The sequence below is a fragment of the Neoarius graeffei genome, chromosome 28 (genome assembly GCF_027579695.1).
Source record: "Neoarius graeffei isolate fNeoGra1 chromosome 28, fNeoGra1.pri, whole genome shotgun sequence".
NCBI classification, from domain to species: domain Eukaryota; kingdom Metazoa; phylum Chordata; class Actinopteri; order Siluriformes; family Ariidae; genus Neoarius; species Neoarius graeffei.
The window spans coordinates 49,136,691-49,160,550 of NC_083596.1; the positions used below are offsets into that span (position 1 = coordinate 49,136,691).

The 23,860-nt window shown below is 44.4% G+C and overlaps 1 long non-coding RNA gene across 1 annotated transcript; it reads left to right on the top strand.

The window, feature by feature from the left end:
• Nucleotides 1-13,795: 13,795 nt before the first annotated feature.
• Nucleotides 13,796-19,528, top strand: LOC132876120 (uncharacterized). Its single transcript, XR_009651914.1, has 4 exons — nucleotides 13,796-13,976; nucleotides 16,202-16,240; nucleotides 16,343-16,375; nucleotides 19,370-19,528. It is a non-coding gene; the product is annotated as an uncharacterized LOC132876120 (long non-coding RNA).
• The last annotated feature ends 4,332 nt before the right edge of the window (nucleotides 19,529-23,860 follow it).

The window sequence follows — 23,860 nt, forward strand, 5'->3', positions numbered from 1 at the left end:
CACACACACACACACACACACACACACACACACACACACACACACTCTATATATGTCTCCCTTGGTAGGAGATTGATGCTGCAGATGCAACTGTGCCCTATGCATTAATCTCTCTCTCTCTCTCTGCGTTCTCTCTTCTTCCTTCCTCTTTCTTTAGCCCTGTTTAAACAAATTTTCAACAGTATTGCAGTTATGAAGACTCCTCCCTATGCCGACTTTTTTTGTTTCGACATAAGGCTGTGCCAGTGTGTGGGTTTTTTTGTGTATTTAACGGAATGCGATGGAGTACAAACCTCTGCAAGACATGTAAAACATGCGAGACCGGATATGATGTATAATTCATAAGTTAGCACATAAATTGTTGTGAAAAATCCATGAGCTATTTTGCAACGTGGCACCAGTCAAACTGCATCATCACATCTCCATTGAGAGAGTTCTGTCCCTGTTTCTGAACATTTGTTTTGTTCAAGCAAAAACTACTTATGACATTTTTGCTTCTTTCCGCCGATGTTTTCTTTGCTTGTCGTTTTGAGTTTGCTGCCGATTGCTTTAGGCAGTATGACTAGTTCCATCGCGATATCACGACGTCATCAGTGATGCGACAACACGTCACGTCAAAACAACACGGAAATCTGATGGTTCCAAATCCCACTGGAGCCGTGACAAAATATTACCGTGAATGTTCCTTGGTCACCAGGGGATAGATGAAAGGTTCGACTTCGCTGTTTTGCTCCCATTCCCACAGGACACTATTACAGCATAATAACCGAAAATATATCTGGTTTGCAGTGTGAGTGGGACTGGGGTATAACATACTACACATCGCATCGCTGAGCCTCGAAGTGCTTTTGCAAGCTGTGCACATTTATAGCACTCTTCAAACACAAGCAGGGTTGCTGAGTGAGCATGTGTTTATATGATCAAAGATATGTTGGAGGAGAAACTGAACACAAGCCGGAAGTGATTAAAGGCAGAAGGGCCTCATGCTGTAGGTAGAGATGTTTGAATTCACACTGGTCTCAGAACGTCAATGCCGGTCCTGTTACTACTAACAGTTCCGACTCAAAGGTGAAACAAAATGGCCTCCCACTCCGTATTCGGACGTTTTACACAGAAAAACAGGAAGTGGAGAAAAGGTGCAAAATTCCCGCCTTGAACAGGTGATGTAAAAGGGGCTTCTACAACCTAACACTGACTGTAAAGTGAGTTTGTGTTTACGCTTGTTTTCTTGAAACACTACTTGCTCAGTTGGTCTGTGTACAAAACTACTGACAAAATGTTTAAAACTTGTTAAGAAGAAGACAAAAAGCATGCCCTGAAGAAATTAAAACACATGCTGCATTTGTTTAACCCAAATAAACAAAATTGGGTTTTATTCTGTTGACTATAATGCTAGCATGTATATTAGCCTATTTCATATAATCTTAGTCTGCCTGCTAATCGCTTTACTTTAATGCGAGTTTGTATATTAGACTGTTTAAGAAATGCAAATTTATATAATAGCCTGTTTACAACAATGCTAGTTTGTGGTTTAGCTGGTTTACTTCAGTGCTATAGTTTGCATATTATGCCGCTTTTCCACTACAAACGCGGCTGAGTCGGGCTGAGCCGTGCCGTGCTGAGTCGGGCTGAGCGGGGCTGTTGGAGTTGCATTTCGACTACAACCGCGCTGAACCGTGCTGGCTGGAAGTGGGTGGACACATTGGGTGGACGTCAGGTGATGTCGTTAAGCAGCGCAAACAGTGACATCAGTGATCTTTTAAGCGGTAGTCTCACGACCCGGAGAGTAAACAATAAACATGGAGGACATGGAGTCGTTAGTGTTGCTGGTCTCGGTGCTGTGGCTTGTTGTCACCGACAATGCGGACAGATACTGGCAAGAGCGTATAGATGAGGCGAGGCGCATAAGGCTTCAGAAATTCTCGCAATTCTTCTTCTTCCGGGTTTGCGGTGTTTACAGATCCCAGCGCGCTCGCGGGGCGTGTGTGGGCATGTGAGGACACTCCTCCTCACCAATCAGTGCACAGGGGAGTGTCTGCTCACGCCCCCAGCCTCACTCGGCTCGCTTCAGCCCTACTCCAAAACGGTGCGAGTTTTAGGGGCTAAGCAGGGCTGAAACGAGCTGAGTCGTGCTGGTTTTTGGTAGTCGAAACGCGAGCCGTGTCGGGCTGAAGTGAGCTGAAGCGAGCTGAAGTGAGCTGAAAAAGGGTAGTGGAAAAGGGCCATTAGTCTGTTTACTTTCATGCTAGATTGCACAACTTGCACGCGTCTTTACACGCACTGAACTCTTTGTGCTTTCTTGTTCTGTGCATTCATAAGATCCAAAATATAACTATATCTCTGATTCACCCAAAGATATTGAGCAATTATGAAACAGTATTCAGAACTTATATGCCTAGAACCGAGGCGTCCTTCATCTTTTTTCTTCAACTTAGCAAGCTTCGACCCTAAAAGACAACATAAGAGCGAGAGTGACGGAGTAAGCGAGCGAGAGAGTATAGAGGGAAGTTGGGGGATGGGTCAACCACAAAAAGTGCAACGGGGAAATTCACACCAAAAACCTTTTCATTCTTTTAGTCACTGTTTACTATAATCTTACTGTTTACTATAACCCTAGTTTGTATATTAGTCTATTTACTATAATCTTACTGTTTACTATAACCCTAGTTTGTATATTAGTCTATTTAATATAATGCTAGTTTGTCTATTTACTACAGTGCTAGTTTGTATATTAGCCCGTTTACTGTAATCCGAGTATATTCATCTATTTACTACAATGTTAGTTGGTATATTGGTTTGTTTAATATAACATTAGTTTGTAATTTAGCCTGTTTACTATAATCCTAGTTTGTATATTAGTCTGTTTAATATAATGTTCATTTGTATATTAGCCTGTTTACTACAATGTTAATTTGTATATTAATCTTTTTAATATAATGCTAGTTTATATATTAGCCTGTTTACTACAGTGTTAGTTTATATATTAATCTGTTTACTACAATGTTAGTTTGTATATTAGTCTGTTTACTTTAATGCTAGTTTGTTTATTAGCCTGTTTACTATGATGATAACTTGTATAATAATCTGTTTAATATAATCGTAGTTTGTATAGTCGTCTGTTTACTACAATGCTAGTTTGTATATTAGCCTGTTTACTATAATGTTACTTTGTATATTAATCTGTTTACTACAATGTTACTTTGTATATTAGTCTGTTTAATTTAATGCTCATTTGTATATTAGCTTGTTTACTACAATGCAAATTTGTATATTAGCCTGTTTACTACAATGCAAAATTGTATAATAGCCTGTTTACTACAATGCAAATTTGTATATTAGTCTTTTTACTACAATGCAAATTTGTATATTAGCCTGTTTACTACAATGCAAAATTGTATATTAGCCTGTTTACTACAATGCAAATTTGTATATTAGCCTGTTTACTACAATGCAAATTTGTATATTAGTCTTTTTACTACAATGCAAATTTGTATATTAGCCTGTTTACTACAATGCAAAATTGTATATTAGCCTGTTTACTACAATGCAAATTTGTATATTAGTCTTTTTACTACAATGCAAATTTGTATATTAGCCTGTTTACTACAATGCAAAATTGTATATTAGCCTGTTTACTACAATGCAAATTTGTATATTAGCCTGTTTACTACAATGTTAGTTTGTATATTAGTCTGTTTAAAGGAACAGTCCACCGTATTTCCATAATGAAATATGCTCTTATCTGAATTGAGACGAGCTGCTCCGTACCTGTCTGAGCTTTGCGCGACCTCCCAGTCAGTCAGACGCAGTCAGGCGCGCTGTCACTCCTGTTAGCAATGTAGCTAGGCTCAGTATGGCCAATGGTATTTTTTGGGGCTGTAGTTAGATGCGACCAAACTCTTCCGCTTTTTTCCTGTTTACATAGGTTTATATGACCAGTGACATGAAACAAGTTCAGTTACACAAATTGAAACGTAGCGATTTTCTATGCTATGGAAAGTCCGCACTATAATGACAGGCGTACTAACACCTTCTGCGCGCTTCGGCAGCGCCTTGATACGGAGCTCAGATATCAATGTGCTGCCGAAGCGCGCAGAAGGTGTTAGTACGCCTGTCATTATAGTGCGGACTTTCCATAGCATAGAAAATCGCTACGTTTCAATTTGTGTAACTGAACTTGTTTCATGTCACTGGTCATATAAACCTATGTAAACAGGAAAAAAGCGGAAGAGTTTGGTCGCATCTAACTACAGCCCCAAAAAATACCATTGGCCATGCTGAGCCTAGCTACATTGCTAACAGGAGTGATAGCGCGTCTGACTGCGTCTGACTGACTGGGAGGTCGCGCAAAGCTCGGACAGGTATGGAGCAGCTCGTCTCAATTCAGATAAGAGCATATTTCATTATGGAAGTACGGTGGACTGTTCCTTTAATATAATGTTCATTTGTATATTAACCTCTTTACTATAATCATAGTTTGTATATTAGCCTGTTTACTACAATGCAAATGTGTATATTAGCCTCATCTCATCTCATCTCATCTCATCTCATCTCATCTCATTATCTCTAGCCGCTTTATCCTGTTCTACAGGGTCGCAGGCAAGCTGGAGCCCATCCCAGCTGACTACGGGCGAAAGGCGGGGTTCACCCTGGACAATGATAGTTTGAATATTAGCCTGTTTACTACAATGCAAATTTGTATATTAGCCTGTTTGCTACAATGCTAGTTCATGTTTAAGGTTGTTTACTTTAAGCAAATTTGTGCTCTAACCTCTTTGCTATAATGCAATTTAGTATTCCAGCATGTTTTCTATTATGCTACTTGGTGTGTTTCCATGTTTACTATAACACTCGTTCATGTTTTAGCCTGTATTATTATGCTACAGCACTGAAGACTGCATTTGCTTGATTAACGAGTCTCAACTGGTGTCTGTCCTTCCATTTTACCTGCTACACAGGTGAGTGAGAGAGAGAGAGAGAGAGAGAGAGAGAGAGAGATGGTGTAAGATAAAGAGAGCCATTTAAATAAACAGTCATCACTAAGTGTGTGTGTGTGTGTGTGTGTGTGTGTCATGCCATGTTGCTTGGCATTTCTATTTAATGCTAATACTGTGCAGAGTTTAATGACATTAAATTAAAACAAACCCACACACACACACACACACACACACACACACAGTGTTGATTCTGTGCATGTGTGCTGGAGTAAGTGTCACTGCTGAGAAACAGTTAATCACACAGCAGCAATGTCATTAGCACAGGGCATTGTGGGGAAGGACGTGCTGACTTTGGCCGTGTCAGGTGTTTCTGTGCTGCTTAATGTGGACTCCTGCTTAATGTGCACATGAGAACACACACACACACACACACACACACACACACACACACACACACACACCAATATAAAGGACTAAAGGGGGTCAAAGAAATTATACGAATGTAGGATTATAAAAATAAAATGTAACCTGTTTTATTTTACAGATTTCCAGGGTTTTTTATTTCATGTATTTTTTTTCTTTGTTGTTTCATTTCATAAGGATCTGTCTCAAACCAATCCAAGGTGTCTGTTAGTATATATATATGTGGAAGAGGGCTGATAGCGCTTTCCTCCATGTGTGTTCTGCCTCGCTGTGGAGCAACAATTTGAAGATGCAGCTGGCTGACTTTATGTGTCTCGGAGGATTCCTGGGTTAGCCGTCATATGATGGGGACAGCTGGCTGGGGTTGGAAATTGGCAGGAGACTAAATTAGGGTTGAATGTTGTTCATGTTTACAAAAGTCTTTGGTCTAGCTTTAGCTAGCTAGGTTAATGGTCTGTTGACTCAAGCAAGGTCCTGGCCAAAACAAACTGTCTATGGACTCCTGGTTTGTGAGCAGAATCAGTATTAGCATTATTAGTCACGAATGCAGCTTCAATATAGTTCTGATATTTTTTACCATGTAGCTCATAGTGTACAGTAGCTTAAGCGAGCTGCGTTACAGGAAAACGACTTTCTTGATCATCATTCAGAATGCAATAAAGCAGAATAAATAAGTTCTATATCCAACCAGTCCACATGCGCCAGTAAAAATGAAACAAAATTGTCAGCACGGTTGTCAGTAGCTGCATTTGCATCTGACCCAAAACCAAGTCCTTATACTTGGCGCAGGGGGTTTCTGGTTAACGTTAAATATAGTCGCTGGTTTCCTCTACTGGGATCCCAGATTGGGTCAGAGGTAGAACAGGAGTGGGCAGGGATGTGAAAAGAGAAATGGCAGATTTGAATTTAGCACAAGAACATGCAGTTTTATGAGAAACATAAAGTCTTTCCATGTACACCATCTCCTCATGCAGACGAAACGCGGCTTAACCGCTTCAAGTCCGAGTTTAGCTCATGATTCAGCATATCATGAAAGCATATTATTCAGGAGCGACTAGTATGAGGGTAAGTCAAAAGGTTCGAAGACAAAATGAAAAAATCTTTATTTATGAAAATAACAAAGCTATTTCTCAACATATCCTCCATTTAAGTCTAAACACTTCTGCAAGCAGTGTTTCCATTGGAGAATTCCTTCTTTGTAGAATTCTGGGGGATGTCTTTCACACCTTAACATCTGTCTTAGAACTTTTTGACTTACCCTCGTAATTATTCAGTAATTCCAGTGAAACTAATAGGAATGATTTATAAACAAGTTGCAAGACTAGGTTGTAAGTGTTGGGAAAGGGTTCAAAAAAAGAATCCCTTTAACAGCAAAAAAGGAGCAAAAATCTGATTGAAAGAGGAAGGATACACACCAAATTTTCATATCCTACTTAAATCTTTTACTTTGCCTGAGCTAGTCTGGGCTGTGCCTGTGTCTGCGCTGGGCATTGTACCGGTCCGTCTTGGTGAAGAGGGAGGTGAGCTGGAAGGCAAAGCTTTCAATTCATCAGTCAATCCACGTTCCAACCCCATGGTCATGAGCTTTGGATAGTGACCAAAAGGATGAGATCACGGATGCAAGCGGCTGAAATGAGCTTTCTCCATAGGATGGCTGGGCTCACCCTTAGAGATAGGGTGAGGAGCTCAGACATCCAGAGGGATCTCGGAGTAGAGCCACTGCTCCTTCATGTCGAAAGGAGTCAGCTGAGGTGGTTCGGGCACCTGATTAGGATGCCTCCTGGATGCCTTCCTTTGGAGATTTTCCGGGCATGCCCAACTGGGAGGAGACCTTGAGGTAGACTCAGAACATGCTGGAGAGATTATAGATCTCATCTGGCCTGGGAGCGCCTCGGGATACCCCAAGAGGAACTGGAAAGTGTTGCTGGAGAGAGGGACGCCTGGAATACCCTGCTTAGTCTCCTGCCACCATGACCTGACTTTGGATACGTGGAAGAAAATGGATGGATGGACTTTGCCTGAGTTAGGGTGCTGACCTCCTGCCCCAGGACTCTGATTCTGCCAAAGAGCTTTTGAAAAGTTCCACATGGATCTCAAGAAATAAAACCTTCTCCAGTTTCAGTGAGCATCATTGACCAGACACTTTCTTTTAAGCACGGGGGTACCAGGCAGTAGTAACAGCACACTCGGCACTTTCAGACCAAACATTTTGAGCGACTCATTGAGAGGAACTTCCCATTGAGGAAGTCCCCCAAGAACTACATACTTTCAAGGTTTTTTCTTCTCATTGCATTTGCACTGCCAGTAGGAATGCTGAAGTTATGTAAGCCGGCTTGCGAGTATGAGATAAGTGAAGAATTTTTATAATTGCACTGTATTTCCTCCTTCGCATATACACTCAATACAGCCTTGACTTTGCTGTTAGTCCGTAATTTCCCCCCCCCCATTTCCTTATAAAACTGCACTCATTGGACCTCCATCCATCCATTATCTGTAGCCGCTTATCCTGTCCTACAGGGTCACAGGCAAGCTGGAGCCTATCCCAGCTGACTATGGGCGAAAGGCGGGGTACACCCTGGACAAGTCGCCAGGTCATCACAGGGCTGACACATAGACACAGACAACCATTCACACTCACATTCACACCTACGCTCAATTTAGAGTCACCAGTTAACCTAACCTGCATGTCTTTGGACTGTGGGGGAAACCGGAGCAGCCGGAGGAAACCCACACGGAGAACATGCAAACTCCACACAGAAAGACCCTCATCAGCCGCTGGGCTTGAACCCAGGACCTTCTTGCTGGGCTAATACTAACCACTACACCACCGTGCCGCTCCTCATTGGACCTGAGATTACTTTTTTTTTATAAAGCAAAGGGTCGTCTCACACCAAATACTGACTTTGTTTCATTTGTTATGGCTTACTGATTATTTTTTGAATGTTGAAACATTTAATTTCATTATTTTTAAGCCATTTTTGGTCTACAGCATTTCTTTACATATGCCTAAGAGTTTCGCACAGTACCGTATATATGAGAAAGTCATATGTTTGAATCTCAGCACTGCCAAACTGCCAGGGTTGGGCCCTTGAGTAAGCCTGTAAGTTCCTGTTTGCACAATTGAACTTTTTGACTACAGTATAGAGTAAACAGTTTTCTTCTTCATTTATTCTCAGGGAGTTTTTCCTGGCGGCACGGTGGTGTAGTGGTTAGCGCTGTCACCTCACACAAGAAGGTCTGGGTTCGATCCCCGTGGCCGGCGAGGGCCTTTCTGTGTGGAGTTTGCATGTTCTCCCCGTGTCCGCGTGGGTTTCCTCCGGGTGCTCCTGTTTCCCCCACAGTCCAAAGACATGCAGGTTAGGTTAACTGGTGACTCTAAATTGAGCGTAGGTGTGAATGTGAGTGTGAATGGTTGTCTGTGTCTATGTGTCAGCCCTGTGATGACCTGGCGACTTGTCCAGGGTGTACCCCGCCTTTCGCCCGTAGTCAGCTGGGATAGGCTCCAGCTTGCCTGTGACCCTGTAGAACAGGATAAAGCGGCTAGAGATAATGAGATGAGATGAGTTTTTCCTTGCTACCATTACATCTAGGTTGCTCATTAGGGATACATTTATCAATTTTAAATTTATATCTGGAATTTATATATTTCTGTACAGCTGATTTATGACAATGTATGTTATTAAAAGCGCAATACAAAAAAAAATTTGAACTGAATTGAATTATACCCATAATATAAACCTGCATTTTATTGACTTCTTGTTGAACGACACATTTTATATTCAGTACTGTAAATTTACCGCCATATATCAGAGGTCAAATTCCATAGTCTTCTGATGGATTCTCAGTGACCTCAGGTTTTGCAGGTATTTGTGCTGAGAAGTTATGCTGAATGAAACTTGACCTGCTTATCTACTTTATCTGTGAAATGCCAAAATAAAGGAAATACTAATGAGACTTGCAGGAAAGCTTTTACATTCTATATCTGACTCAGCGCTCAATGAGAAAGCAACAGTCATGTCTTCCATGTGTCTTCCATGTGTTTGGGGAGTCTGCCACATGCTGTTGGGCAAACTCCAAATGTGTTTTCTTATTTTTTTTCTTTAAGCAATGACTTTTTTCTGGCCACTTTTCCATAAAGCCCCGCTCTGTGGAGAGTACGGCTTAAAGTGGCCCTATAGACATTTCCTCTAATCTCCGCTGTGGATCTTTGCAGCTCCTTCAGTGTTATCTTTGGTGTCTTTGTTGCATCTCTGATTAATGCCCTCCTTGCCTAGTCTGTGAGTTTTGGTGGGCGGGGCCTTCTCTTGTCAGGTTTGTAGTGGTGCCATATTCTTTCCATTTTGCTATAATGGATTTAACGGTGGGCAGCACGGTGGTGTAGTGGTTAGCACTGTCGCCTCACAGCAAGAAGGTCCGGGTTCGAGCCCCGTGGCCGGCGAGGGCCTTTCTGTGCGGAGTTTCCATTCTCTCCCCGTGTCCGCGTGGGTTTCCTCCGGGTGCTCCGGTTTCCCCCACAGTCCAAAGACATGCAGGTTAGGTTAACTGGTGGCTCTAAATTGACCGTAGGTGTGAATGTGAGTGTGAATGGTTGTCTGTGTCTATGTGTCAGCCCTGTGATGACCTGGCGACTTGTCCAGGGTGTACCCCGCCTTTCGCCCGTAGTCAGCTGGGATAGGCTCCAGCTTGCCTGTGACCCTGTAGAACAGGATAAAGCGGCTAGAGAGATGGGATTTAACGGTGCTCTTTTGGATATTCAAAGTTTGGGATATTTTTTATAACCCGACCCTGATCTATACTTCTCCACAACTTTGTCTCTGACCTGTTTGGCGTGCTCCTTATGCCACACTCACAACCCGCCATAAGTGTTTTGGACACTCACGGGTCGCAGGATTTGGTAGCTCGCAGCCGTGGCGCAGCGTCGCGGTGAACCCAGGGGAAAGTTTGGGGGAGGAGTACGGGCAAAGTACTTGTCAAGTACAGGTTGCATGCCTGACTTCCTCGAGGCGTAGGAAAAATTGCGCCGTTAGCCCATGGAAAGCGTATGTCTGACGCACGTAATCAGTGAGTGTGGAGTGCGTGTGACTTGCATTTTACCAGGTTCTTGCGCTAGGAGTACGGGCCGCACTTGTGAAGCATGTGTGGTGTACGTGATTAGCACTTGACAATCACTCATGATTTGCGTGTGACGCAAGCCAGGAGTGGGTATAAAACCAGCATGTCCGCAGCATTCTGCATCTGTCTTTTGACTGAAGAACAATATCGCTTCATGCTGCTCCTCAGCTTCTATCATCTGCCTATAAGGGTCCAACTCCCTTAGTTGTCGTGGCGGTATGGTGACAGCCATCTTCTTCCGTTCTACAATGCTACACATTACATGATCGGATCCTTGGTTCCTCCCCAATGAGTCTTGCCCTCGTGTCGCGTGCGAGTCACGTGCGCTGCGTGCACGCCACACATAGAGGTAGAAAGTGACATGTACTTCTGTCTTGGGGGCCGCACAAATAGCAAGTGTGGAGTACTTGTGTCATACTTCTGAGGCATGTCACTCGTACAATGACCATGTATCACTCGTGCGTCTTACTGTCATCTCAAAGCCCCCTACTAGCTGTGCTGCTGACTTGGTTCAGGCGTACAAAAGGAATACGGCTCCCGTACGTAGTGTATGCATTCTTGATTTGTCGCAAGACCCATAGAATTTGCATGTGCAGGACCAAAAGTCACCATGGCCAGTCTGCAACCTTCTACGGCACTGAACACACGCAAGTGTCGCGCAAGTCTCAAGCACGGTTTTGCCAAATTTTTTACCGTAGACCGCCCGTAGCAGCACGTACGGCGGGTTATGAGTGAGTCTTTAGTTTTCATGTTGCTTGCTTAGTAGTGTTGCAGAGTCAGGGTCCTTCCAGAACAGGTTGATTTATCCAGACATCATCTGACAGATCATGTGACACTTCAATTGCACACAGGTGGATCTTAATCAACTAATTATGTGATTTATGAAGTGAATTGGTTGGACCAGCTCTTATTTCAGAGTTTCATATGAAAGGGGGTGAATACTTATGCACACTCCAGATTTCTGTTTTTTTTTAATCTTAATTATTATTTGTGTCACAATAAAACAACAATGTGCACTTTTAAAGTAGTAGGCATGTTGTGTAAATCAAATGGCGCTAACACTCCAAAAATCCATTTTAATTCCAGCTTGTAATGCGACAAAACAGGACAAACACCAAGGGGGATGAATACTTTTGCAATACACTGTATAATAAACATGGAATTTTCATTTTTCATCCTGGTGTCTGGTATCAAGCAACTAGGAAAGAAAATCAGAAGGAAAGAGAGAAAACTCTAACCAGAATTGATGAGGAGTGTACATTTCTGAGACGCTCCTACAGCAGAGAATTTATAATATTTGCCAGCTTATTAATATTCAATGATGTAAGTTTTCTATGTTATGATTTGACTGGAACCGATCAGGAAGAAGTCATAGGTGGGGAAGGTCCTTATGCTAAATGCTAAAAATGAAAATATCTTAAGATTCACAAAATGGAATGTAGCTGAACATGCTTAGATGAAATTTCTGGAAGGTACTCCAGAGTTTCTCATAAGACGACTGATTATACGCTTCATACTTTTATTTGTAGGAAGCACTCTGACTGGAATGTCCAGATTTTGAATATGCCAAAGTGTTGGACAACATAGACACTGTATATCGATTAAAATGGTTACTCATCTCATCTCATTATCTCTAGCTGCTTTATCCTGTTCTACAGGGTCGCAGGCAAGCTGGAGCCTATCCCAGCTGACTACGGGCGAAAGGCGGGGTACACCCTGGACAAGTCGCCAGGTCATCACAGGGCTGACACATAGACACAGACAACCATTCACACTCACATTCACACCTACGGTCAATTTAGAGTCACCAGTTAACCTAACCTGCATGTCTTTGGACTGTGGGGGAAACCGGAGCACCTGGAGGAAACCCACGCGGACACGGGGAGAACATGCAAACTCCACACAGAAAGGCCCTCACCGGCCACGGGGCTCGAACCCGGACCTTCTTGCTGTGAGGCGACAGCGCTAACCACTACACCACCGTGCCGCCCTAAAACGGTTACTATTTTCACAAAAGAAATATATGGCCAAAAGTATTTAGACACTGCTTTGTTGTCATGCCTGAACAGGTCTGGGCCTCTGAGTTCCAGTGAAGCAAAATCTTAATCCTCCAGCATACAAAGACCTTCTAGACAATTATATACACTGATGTCGGGTGAGGAGGTCTGGGGTGCAGTCTGTGTTCCAGTTCATCCCAAAGGTTGAGTTCAGTCAGGACTCTGTGCAGGACACTCAAGGTCTTCCATTCCAACCTTGGAAAACCATGTCTTCATGGAGTTTGCTTTGTGCACAGGAGCATTGTCATGCTGGAACAGATTGGGGCCTCTTGTAGGAAAATAGACATTTCTGTGTTTCAAGACCGTTTGAAGAAGAACCAAATATGGATGTGATGGTCAGTCCTTTTGGCCATGTAGTGTATACACAAATAGAGACAGGCTACTCTAAATATTCACAAAACACACTATACACAGCCAGTGTCCCAACTTTTTTGAAATTAGAGTTGTATTTTTGCAGCAAAACCCAGCAGCCTTCCTTCTCATCTCATCTCATTATCTCTAGCCGCTTTATCCTTCTACAGGGTCGCAGGCAAGCTAGAGCCTATTCCAGCTGACTACGGGCGAAAGGCGGGGTACACCCTGGACAAGTCACCAGGTCATCACAGGGCTGACACATAGACACAGACAACCATTCACACTCACATTCACACCTACGGTCAATTTAGAGTCACCAGTTAACCTAACCTGCATGTCTTTGGACTGTGGGGGAAACCGGAGCACCCGGAGGAAACCCACGCGGACACCATGCAAACTCCGCACACAAAGGCCCTCGCCGGCCACGGGGCTCGAACCCAGAACCTTCTTGCTGTGAGGTGACAGCGCTAACCACTACACCACCGTGCCACCCAGCAGCCTTCCTTATTAATGTTTTTTTTTGTCTGAAAAGTGACTTCTAATATCTTGCTTTCTTTACTCTTACATCTCTAAACATAAATTGTGAACCTTTTTCACTCGTTATTATGCAACAGAAAGAAATTTAAAGATGAGGGCATACCTTTCGGGAAAAAGAGCTTGAAGGAAATTCCTGTTGGTTGCATGTTGTATATAAATAGCTCCATCACAACAGTTTGTGACACACATGAAAAGGTAAATGCACGTGCCCATTAAGTAAGGCCCAGACAAGGAACTGAGGGAACTGCCTTGTTCATGATGTATCTCAAAGGTCTGATGATCTCCCAGTTCTTGGTGGTGTTGGTGGTGAAGAACAGCTCAGGACTCGCGTGTGTGCCGTGTTCTCTTTTACCTGCATGTCCAGAGCTGAAGTGTACAGGCAGAACAGTGCTTGGTCTGTGCGGTTGCTGCAAAGTGTGCGCCAAACAACTGAACGAATCCTGTGGGGGTCTGTATGGTTTAATTGGAACATGCGACCAGGGACTCCAGTGTGACCTCCCACCTCAAGAAGCCAATGAGACGGTTACAATTATTCATCATGTCGGAGTTTGTCAAGGTGTGTATCCGTAGAGTGTATTCACATTTCTGCCTCTTTTGAACAAGTGTATCAAAGGTGTCTCCAATGCCTGTGTTAGGAGATAGTCTTCCATGTTTGCTATCAAGAGAAGTTTTTAACTTTTTTTCCTCAATAATTAATGTATATTTTCCTGTTTGGATACAGAGTTTGTTATGGCGACATTATTTATCATTTTCAATATTATATTATATGGACATGAGTGTTCTACTGGGAAATACACCACACTTATTTTTCATACGAGCTCCATCCAGGAGATGGAGAACCAAAACCGTGTTATAACTCTCTATATGACACTCATGAAGAAATCAATGAATTGTTTTGATAAATTTGGGTATGTTTTGTTTGTGAATGTGTCGATATAATAAAAAGAACCTTACACATTGGCTGGAAGATACGAAGTTTATCTTCTCGTGTTGAAAAACTCGCATTTTTCATATCATACATTGCGGATCTGAGTGACATACTTCCTGATATTTCACCCCATTGACGTCACTCTCAGTGTTTTCCCACTGACTAGACACATGTTGTCAAAATGACAAACCGGTCCAAAATGAACATTTTTTGATTAACTTGCGTATTTTTTTGTGGATGTGTCCATATAATATAAAGAATATTACACAGTGGCGTGAAGATATGAAGTTGATCTTCTCGTACTGAAAATATTTTCACTCTTTTGCTTCACTCACTCAAATATAAACTTCATATCTTCGTGCAACCGTGTAATATCCTGTATATATTATCATCAGCAAAAGGCTTTGTCGAAAAAAGGTGTGAGATACTTCACAGTTATTCCACGAAATCGAGTCGGACATGAGCTGATAGTCGACGAGGCGCGTAGCACCGAGTTGTCTATAAGCCATAACTGTTTTATTCTATCCATGTTCACTGGATTTTGAGAAACAGAACATTTTTATTTTTATTTTTGGCAAATTCGATAAATAAAATCTTTATACAAAACATCCGACAAAATCATTTCGGCTTAGAATGTAAACAAACTGGCGGAATGACAAGAGCAATTTGTGAAAAATGCAATAATTTGGGCAGCATGGTGGTGTAATGGTTAGCATGGTCGCCTCACAGCAAGAAGGTTCTGTGTTCGAGGCCGGCGAGGGCCTTTCTGCGTGGGTTTCCTCCGGGTGCTCCAGTGTCCTCCACAGTCCAAAGACATGCAGTTAAGCCTCGGTCACAACCGGCCGTACGTGCTCTTACGGCCGGTCTACGTGCAAGAAACGTACGGAGGGCGCACGTGAAACGCACGAGAGCCCGCGTGTGATGTGCTGATTTTCGAGCTGTAGACCAGCCGCAGAGGTTCTTTGTCATGTCAAACAAACTCTACGGGCGCTTACGTTTTTTTTCAGGTTGCAAGACAAACTTACAGCCAACGCGCGTCTTTCTCCATGAACAAAAAAAACCGCAGTGATTTGGGAAAAGCCAAAAATCGCACGGCCAAAAAATCGTACATCTGGTTGTGACCTAGGCTTTAGGTTAATATGGGACAGCCTTGGGCTGAGGGGCCCTTGAGCGAGGCACCGAACTCCCAACTGCTCCCCGGGCGCTGTTAGCATGGCTGCCCACTGCTCTGGGTATGTGTGTGTGTGTGTGTTCACTGCTTCAGATGGGTTAAATGCAGAGAGGAATTTCACAAGTGTGTGATGAATAAAGTTGTTCTTTCTGTCTAATAATAATAATAATAATAATAATAATAATTCTTCAAAAAAAAGAAATGTCTTACCATCAAATACTTTTATTCTATATTTTGTTGCTTTTTTGTATTTTTTGTGGTTTTGTTTTCGAACAGAGTTTTTATTTTGCCCTCGGTTGGTTCAGCAACACGCTCCGCCATTTTGTTTTTCTGTACTCATTGTATATGAGCTGATAGCCTAGTAGTAGAGTAGCCAGTCAGAGTGCGCGATTGCTCATATCCAGTGAATGTGGGTAGAATAATTTTCCAATATTCAATCCTGACATTTTTGGAATTAAGTCGCCAGCTTTGAATACAGCATACAAACCTGGAGATGGAGTTCTGTCAGGTTGCCTTCTCCAGGGGAGAGCAGAATACTGTATCATACAGGCTTTGGACAGACAAATTACACCAAACACACTGATATTTATTACAAGATGGTGTCAAAGTGCAGATTTTTTTTCTCTGATCTTTATGAAATCCTTTAACTTGAGTCATTAATAAATGTACCAACAACTTACAGCAAAAACCAACCCAAGACCTGCAACAGCAAGACAACCAGGTGAGGCTGGATTAGTACGACATTTTTCTACTCTTTTTGGCTGATTATAAAAGTGTTTTTTTGTGGATTGTAGTGTTAAATTTATTTGTATTTTCTACACAGCTAATGGTCATGCAACAGCCAGTACACCACAAGGTAAGGCTTTACTAACAAATCACAAAAAACTCAACAACCAAGTCTTGGTTTCTGTCCACTGGAGTAAGTCTAATCTTTATAGGCTGTATTTAGAGTGGAGTTAAGCACATGTAATGAGGATTTCATACTAAAATTGCTTCAGACAGACAGTATCTCGGGTACAAAGTGCTATTTAGAAGATGCGTAAGAATTACACACATGGGGCGGAGCTTGATTGAAGCAAAGGCGTGTCTCAGGAACGCACAATTCTCATCTCATCTCATCTCATTATCTGTAGCCGCTTTATCCTGTTCTACAGGGTCGCAGGCAAGCTGGAGCCTATCCCAGCTGACTACGGGCGAAAGGCGGGGTACACCCTGGACAAGTCGCCAGGTCATCACAGGGCTGACACATAGACACAGACAACCATTCACACTCACATTCACACCTACGCTCAATTTAGAGTCACCAGTTAACCTAACCTGCATGTCTTTGGACTGTGGGGGAAACCGGAGCACCCGGAGGAAACCCACGCGGACACGGGGAGAACATGCAAACTCCGCACAGAAAGGCCCTCACCGGCCACGGGGCTCAAACCCAGGACCTTCTTGCTGTGAGGCGACAGCGCTAACCACTACACCACCGTGCTGCCTAATGCACAATTCTGAAAATATAATTTATTCATAATTAATAGTTAATAGTATCATCTCATTAAAATCCACAATTTTCTTTTTTTAGACTGATTTTTAATCAGAGACATTGCCCTTTTCAAGGAGTAAATATTTTATGAATAAGCGTTTACAGGTACTCGAGTGCTTCGTCAGCTTATCCTTCAAGCCATGTGCAAATTTTCTTTCCAGGAGAGCATGTGAAAATTAAGCAAAACAATATTTTATTCATTTTGAAAAAAATCAAAATGAAAAGTGTGATAAAATAACCTACGTCTTTCACACATTACGATTTCATGACCTCTATTTAGTATCTCGTGGCTTCATTAAATTGTGCGCCCCGAGGAAGTAATCGGATGTGCTACATCAAGTGCTATTTTATAAGATGTGAAATAATGAGTGTGGAAACCACAGTGTTAAATGAAACCAAATTTGGAAAACTCCTTCTCTCCCTCTGAATACTTGACTCAAGATACAATTCTGTGCAAAAGTCTTCGGCCCCTTGGGGGTTTTTTTCATCCAAACTTTGTTATAGATTTCTATTTTATGACTTCTACGTTATCAAGTCAAAACATTACAAAAACATTTTCAAGTTCCAAACGTTCGTTTTTGCAGCACAAAATTAAAGCTAGACAGACTTTCGATTTCATAAAATCGGTGAAATTTAGTTCCCTCTGAAATTTGGTTATTGTGGTATAGGTTTATTTCTGCAATACCAAAAAATAAACAAATAAACCAGGCCATTCTGTGGCTGGGAGGTTATTTAATTTGATGGGATTAAAGCAAATAATGTGCATGAAATTGCTCGCAGACAGAGGAAGTCCGTGTGCGCATGCGCAGGTTTACCTTCTTCTTTTAGGTTTTACGGCAGCTGGCATCCACAGTGTTGCATTACTGCCATCTACAGGTTTCCCTTTGAGCGTGCACTGACAGTTCCATCATTCTGTCGCTAAACAAACAGCTGATCACACTGAGGTGCTCGCTGAGCGCCGATATTTATTAGTTTGGTCCTGCGTTTCCTTTCCTTTGTATAGAACATAACATCTTTTCTTCTCGCTTTCTTTCCATGACTGTAGTCACTCTTTCACGTTTCATTCGCACACTCACATCCTCCATTTTTCTCTCCTGTTTCAAATTTGTATCCCACAATGCCTTGCGCGAACGGGGAAAGCCCACCACGTGATGCATGACATAGTATCTTGTATTGGGTCATGGTGAAGCAGGAAAAAATAGCAGAGAATTTAGGGCCACATGGCTCTAAATTCATTAATTGTTCTATTTTTTTAACTAATAAAATTGGAAGTCTGTGATTCGAATTCAGTAGCTTTCGGTCACTAAACAAAAATAATTGGGTGTCGGGAAAATTCTTTTTATGACCTATACTTGAAAAATCTGAAAGGCCGTCTAGCTTTAAATGTTACAGAAAAAAAAGTTTATATCTGAGCAGCATCACATAAAAGAGCACTTTTCAGATTAAAAAAGAAAACATAATGATTCTGATTTCTGTAAGCACACAGAAAGCAGTGAGATCTTTATTCATCACTGGAACTGGGTTCCAACTAAAGAAGGTGGCATGGACTGCAGGAGTAGGAATGTGAAAAAAAAAGATCATTTCTGTTCTGAACGAACCAAAATGAAAAAGAAATGGTTTCTAGTCCCAGATTATAACAGGTATATTGAAAACCATCCATCCATCCATCCATCCATCCATCCATTATCTGTAGCCGCTTATCCTGTGCAGGGTCGCAGGCGAGCTGGAGCCTATCCCAGCTGACTACGGGCGAAAGGCGGGGTACACCCTGGACAAGTCGCCAGGTCATCACAGGGCTGACACATAGACACAGACAACCATTCACACTCACATTCACACCTACGGTCAATTTAGAGTCACCAGTTAACCTAACCTGCATGTCTTTGGACTGTGGGGGAAACCGGAGCACCCGGAGGAAACCCTCGCCGGCCACAGGGCTCGAACCCAGACCTTCTTGCTGTGTGGCGACAGTGTTAACCACTACACCACTGTGCTACCTATTGAAAACCTCGGAGCAATTTCAATTGAATGTCAGTAATAGCAGGGTTAGTGCTGTTACCTCACAGCTCCAGGGTTCCTGGTTTGCTCCTGAGCTCAGGTGAGGACTTCTGCATGTATGTTACAGGTGACTTTTGAAATCAGGTGAATCTGGATTCACCTCGGTGATTCAAGATTTACCTTGGTGAATTCGGTCGACATTCTGAAAAGGGATTTTTTGGGGGGGCTTCATAAAAGAATTAAAACACTTCAACAACCACTCACTATTCACCGTGTGTGTGTGTGTGTGTGTGTGTGTACTATTTTGTGTTTGTACAGTTTCTTCTGGTTTTACCAACACCAACTCAAGTCTAGATCCAAACCTGCAAAATGAAGTGACAGATGGATCTACTTCACTCCAAACAAAGAGAACTGACTTTCTGTGCCTCCTCGTGTCTCTTTGTGTTTTGTCTTATTTCAAATGATTGTGTGTGTGTGTGTGTGTGTGTGTGTGTGTGTGTGTGTGTGTGTGTGTGTGTGTGTGTGTGTAAACTAGCTTTTTTAGCATTTGTTTGTACATACTGATACTGATTGCCTTCAAGTGCACATTTTCTATTTCTATTTAATAATTTAACACTCAACATAAATTATAATTTTTGTAGAAAACAGAAATGGATCCCCTCCTAGAACTGCCACCTTATTGTGGTGGAGGGGTTTGTGTGCTTGAATGATCCTAGGAGCTATGTTGTCGGGGGCATTATGCCCCTGTCAGGGTTTCCCAAGGCAGACAGGTCCTAGGTGACAGGCCAGACTAAGAGCAGTTCACCAAAACCCCTATGGAGAAAAATCCGAGGACCGTGACGTCGCCCGGGATGATGCAGCCGGGGCCCCACCCTGGAGCCAGGCCCGGGGTTGGGGCTCGTATGCGAGCGCTTGGTGGCCGGGCCTTTGCCCATGGGGCCCGGCCGGGCTCAGCCCAAAGAGGTGACGTGGGCCCGACCTCCTGTGGGTTCACCACCCACAGAGGTAGCAGTAGGGGACTGGTGCAATGTGGATTGGGTGGCAGTCGAAGGCAGGGGCCTCGACGACCTGATCCCCGGACACAGCGGCTGGCTGTTGGGACATGGAATGTCACTTCGCTGGGGGGGAAAGAGCCTGAGCTTGTGCGGGAGGTTGAGAGGTACCGGCTAGAGATAGTCGGGCTCACCTCCACACACAGCTTGGGCTCTGGAACCCAGCTCCTCGAGAGGGGCTGGACTCTCCACTTCTCTGGAGTTGCCCGTGGTGAGCGGCGGCGGGCTGGTGTGGGCTTGCTTATAGCTCCCCAGCTCAGCCGCCATGTGTTGGAGTTTACCCCAGTGAACAAGAGGGTCGCCTCTCTGCGCCTTCAGACTGGGGAGAAGGCTCTTGCTGTTGTTTGTGCCTATGGCCCAAATAGCAGTATAGAGTATCCGGCCTTCTTGGAGTCCCTGGGAGAGGTACTGAGGAGTGCTCAGACTGGGGACTCCATTGTGTTACTGGGGGACTTCAGTGCTCACGTGGGAGATGACAGTGACACCTGGAGGGGCGTGGTTGGGAGGAATGGCCTCCCCGATCTGAACCCGAGTGGTGTTTTGTTATTGGACTTCTGTGCTAGTCACGGTTTGTCCATAACGAACACCATGTTCGAGCATAGGGGTGTCCATAAGTGCACGTGGCACCAGGACACCTTAGGTCGGAGGTCAATGATAGACTTTGTAGTCGTTTCATCTGATCTCCGGCCCCTATGTCTTGGACACTCGGGTGAAGAGAGGGGCTGAGCTGTCAACTGATCACCACCTGGTGGTGAGTTGGATCCACTGGCGGAGGAGGAAGCTGGACAGACCTGGCAGGCCCAAACGTATGGTGAGGGTCTGCTGGGAACGTCTGGCCGAGCACTCTGTTGGGGAGGTCTTTAACTCCCACCTCCGGGAGAGCTTTTCCCAGCTTCCGAGGGAGGCGGGGGACATTGAGTCTGAGTGGACCATGTTCTCTACCTCCATTGTGGACACAGCTGTTCGGAGCTGTGGCCGCAAGGTCTCCGGTGCCTGTCGTGGCGGCAATCCCCGAACCCGGTGGTGGACACCGGAAGTAAGGGATGCCGTCAAGCTGAAGAAGGAGTCCTATCGGGCCATGTTAACCTCCAGGACTCCCGAGGCAGCTGACGGGTATCGGCAGGCCAGGCGTGCTGCAGCTCGGGCAGTTGCGGAGGCAAAAACTCGGAACTGGGAGGAGTTCGGGGAGGCCATGGAGAAGGACTATCGGTCGGCCTCGAAGAAATTCTGGCAAACCGTCCGGCGCCTCAGGAGGGGGGAAGCAGTACTCTGCCAACACTGTTTACAGTGCGGGTGGGGAGCTGTTGACCTCGACTGGGGACATTGTCGGGCGGTGGAAGGAATACTCTGAGGATCTCCTCAATCCCACCGTCATGTCTTCCACTGAGGAGACTGAGGCTGATGACTCAGAGGTGGACTCGTCCATTACCCAAGCCGAAGTCACTGAGGTGGTTTGCAAGCTCCTCGGTGGCAAGGCACCGGGGGTGGATGAGATCCGCCCTGAGTATCTCAAGTCTCTGGATGTTGTGGGGCTGTCTTGGTTGACACGCCTCTGCAACATCGCGTGGCGGTCAGGGACAGTGCCTCTGGAGTGGCAGACTGGGGTGGTGGTCCCTCTTTTTAAGAAAGGGGACCGGAGAGTGTGCCCCAATTATAGGGGAATCACACTTCTCAGCCTCCCAGGGAAGGTTTACTCCAGGGTACTGGAGAGGAGAATTCGACCAATAGTCGAACCTCGGATCCAGGAGGAACAATGCGGTTTTCGTCCTGGTCGCGGAACACTGGACCAGGTCTATACCCTTCATAGGGTGCTCGAGGGTTCATGGGAGTTTGCCCAACCAGTCCACATGTGCTTTGTGGATCTGGAGAAGGCATTTGACCGTGTCCCCCGTAGTATTCTGTGGGGGGTGCTTCGGGAGTATGGGGTTCGGGGCTCTTTGCTAAGGGCTGTCCAGTCCCTGTACAAACGGAGCAGGAGTCTGGTTCACATTGCCGGCAGTAACTCAGACCTCTTCCCAGTGCATGTTGGACTCCGGCAGGTCTGCCCTTTGTCACCGGTTCTGTTCATAATTTTTATGGACAGAATTTCTAGGCGCAGCCAGGGGCCAGAAGGAATCCTGTTTGGGAACCACAGGATTTCATCTCTGCTTTTTGCGGATGATGTTGTCCTGTTGGCTTCTTCAAACCAGGACCTTCAGCATGCACTGGGGCGGTTTGCAGTCGAGTGTGAAGCGGCTGGGATGAGAATCAGCACCTCCAAGTCCGAGGCCATGGTTCTCGACCGGAAAAGGGTGGCTTGCCCTCTCCAGGTTGGTGAAGTTGTTCTGCCTCAAGTGGAGGAGTTTAAGTATCTCGGGATCTTGTTCACGAGTGAGGGAAGGATGGAGCGTGAGATCGACAGGCGGGTCAGTGCAGCCTCCGCAGTGATGCGGTCGCTTTACCGGTCCGTCGTGGTGAAGAAGGAGCTGAGCCAAAAGGCGAAGCTCTCAATTTACCGGTCGATCTACGTTCCGACTCTCACCTATGGTCATGAGCTTTGGGTAATGACCGAAAGGACAAGATCGCGGATACAAGCGGCCGAAATGAGTTTCCTTCGCAGGGTGGCTGGGCGCTCCCTTAGAGATAGGGTGAGAAGCACAGTCACTCAGGAGGAGCTCGGAGTAGAGCCGCTGCTGCTCCACATCGAGAGGAATCAGCTGAGGTGGCTCGGGCATCTTTTTCGGATACCTCCTGGACGCCTCCCTGGGGAGGTGTTCCAGGCATGTCCCCCCGGGAGGAGGCCCCGGGGAAGACCCAGGACACGCTGGAGGGACTATGTCTCTCGGCTGGCCTGGGAACGCCTCGGTGTTCTTCCCGAGGAGCTGGCCGAGGTGTCTGGGGAAAGGGAAGTTTGGGCTTCCCTGCTTAGACTGCTGCCTCCGCGACCCGGTCCCGGATAAAGCGGAAGAAGACGAGACGAGACAGAAATGGATGTCTTTGTAAGTTTTCCAAAAATATATACATTTTCAAAGTATTTCTCGAGGGTTTTTGTGTGTGTGTGTGTGTGTGTGTGTGTGTGTGTGTGTGTGTGTGTGTGTGTGTTTCAGTAGTTGCCTATACAGAAAACACTCACTGAGACCCTGGACCTTTTTACTAACATCACAGCAACATAATGCAGTGCTAATTTCAACATTTAGGTTCAGTCTTTTAAGGAAAATATATATTTCTAGTATCAGTGCTTCGATTTAAATGATTGAAAAAAAATAGGGTCGTTTTTAGTCAACAAAACTCGACAACGAAATTGAAGAAACTTTGTCTTTTTCTCAAATTTCCTCAAACAATTTAGTTTACAAACCACAAATGCATAAATTTTTTCAATGTCTTAATTCCTTCTTCAATGGACTGCCAGCCAAGCAGTGATGGGGGGGCCAAGCATCCGGCGGAGCAGAGTCGCAATGGCAACTTGATCTAATCACGTGGCTGTAAGCACTGATAGTAGGCAGCACGCCGCTGCGCTGATGAACCTCCCATACGTTTGTATGGGAGAACAGCGCGTTTTCATTTGGCTTTAATCTCCATAAAACGAATGCCGATTCAAGAATAAATAACATATTTACAGAATATATTGTTAATTTTGTGTGGCGTTGTGATGAGCTTTTACTTTAAGCTTTTTTTAACATTGTGTAACACAATACACCAAACTCACAGGCGCCACCATCTTGGGTTTTTTAGTGATCTTCGTCACCGGTCCTTGTGTTTTGCTGTTGCTTTCAGCTCA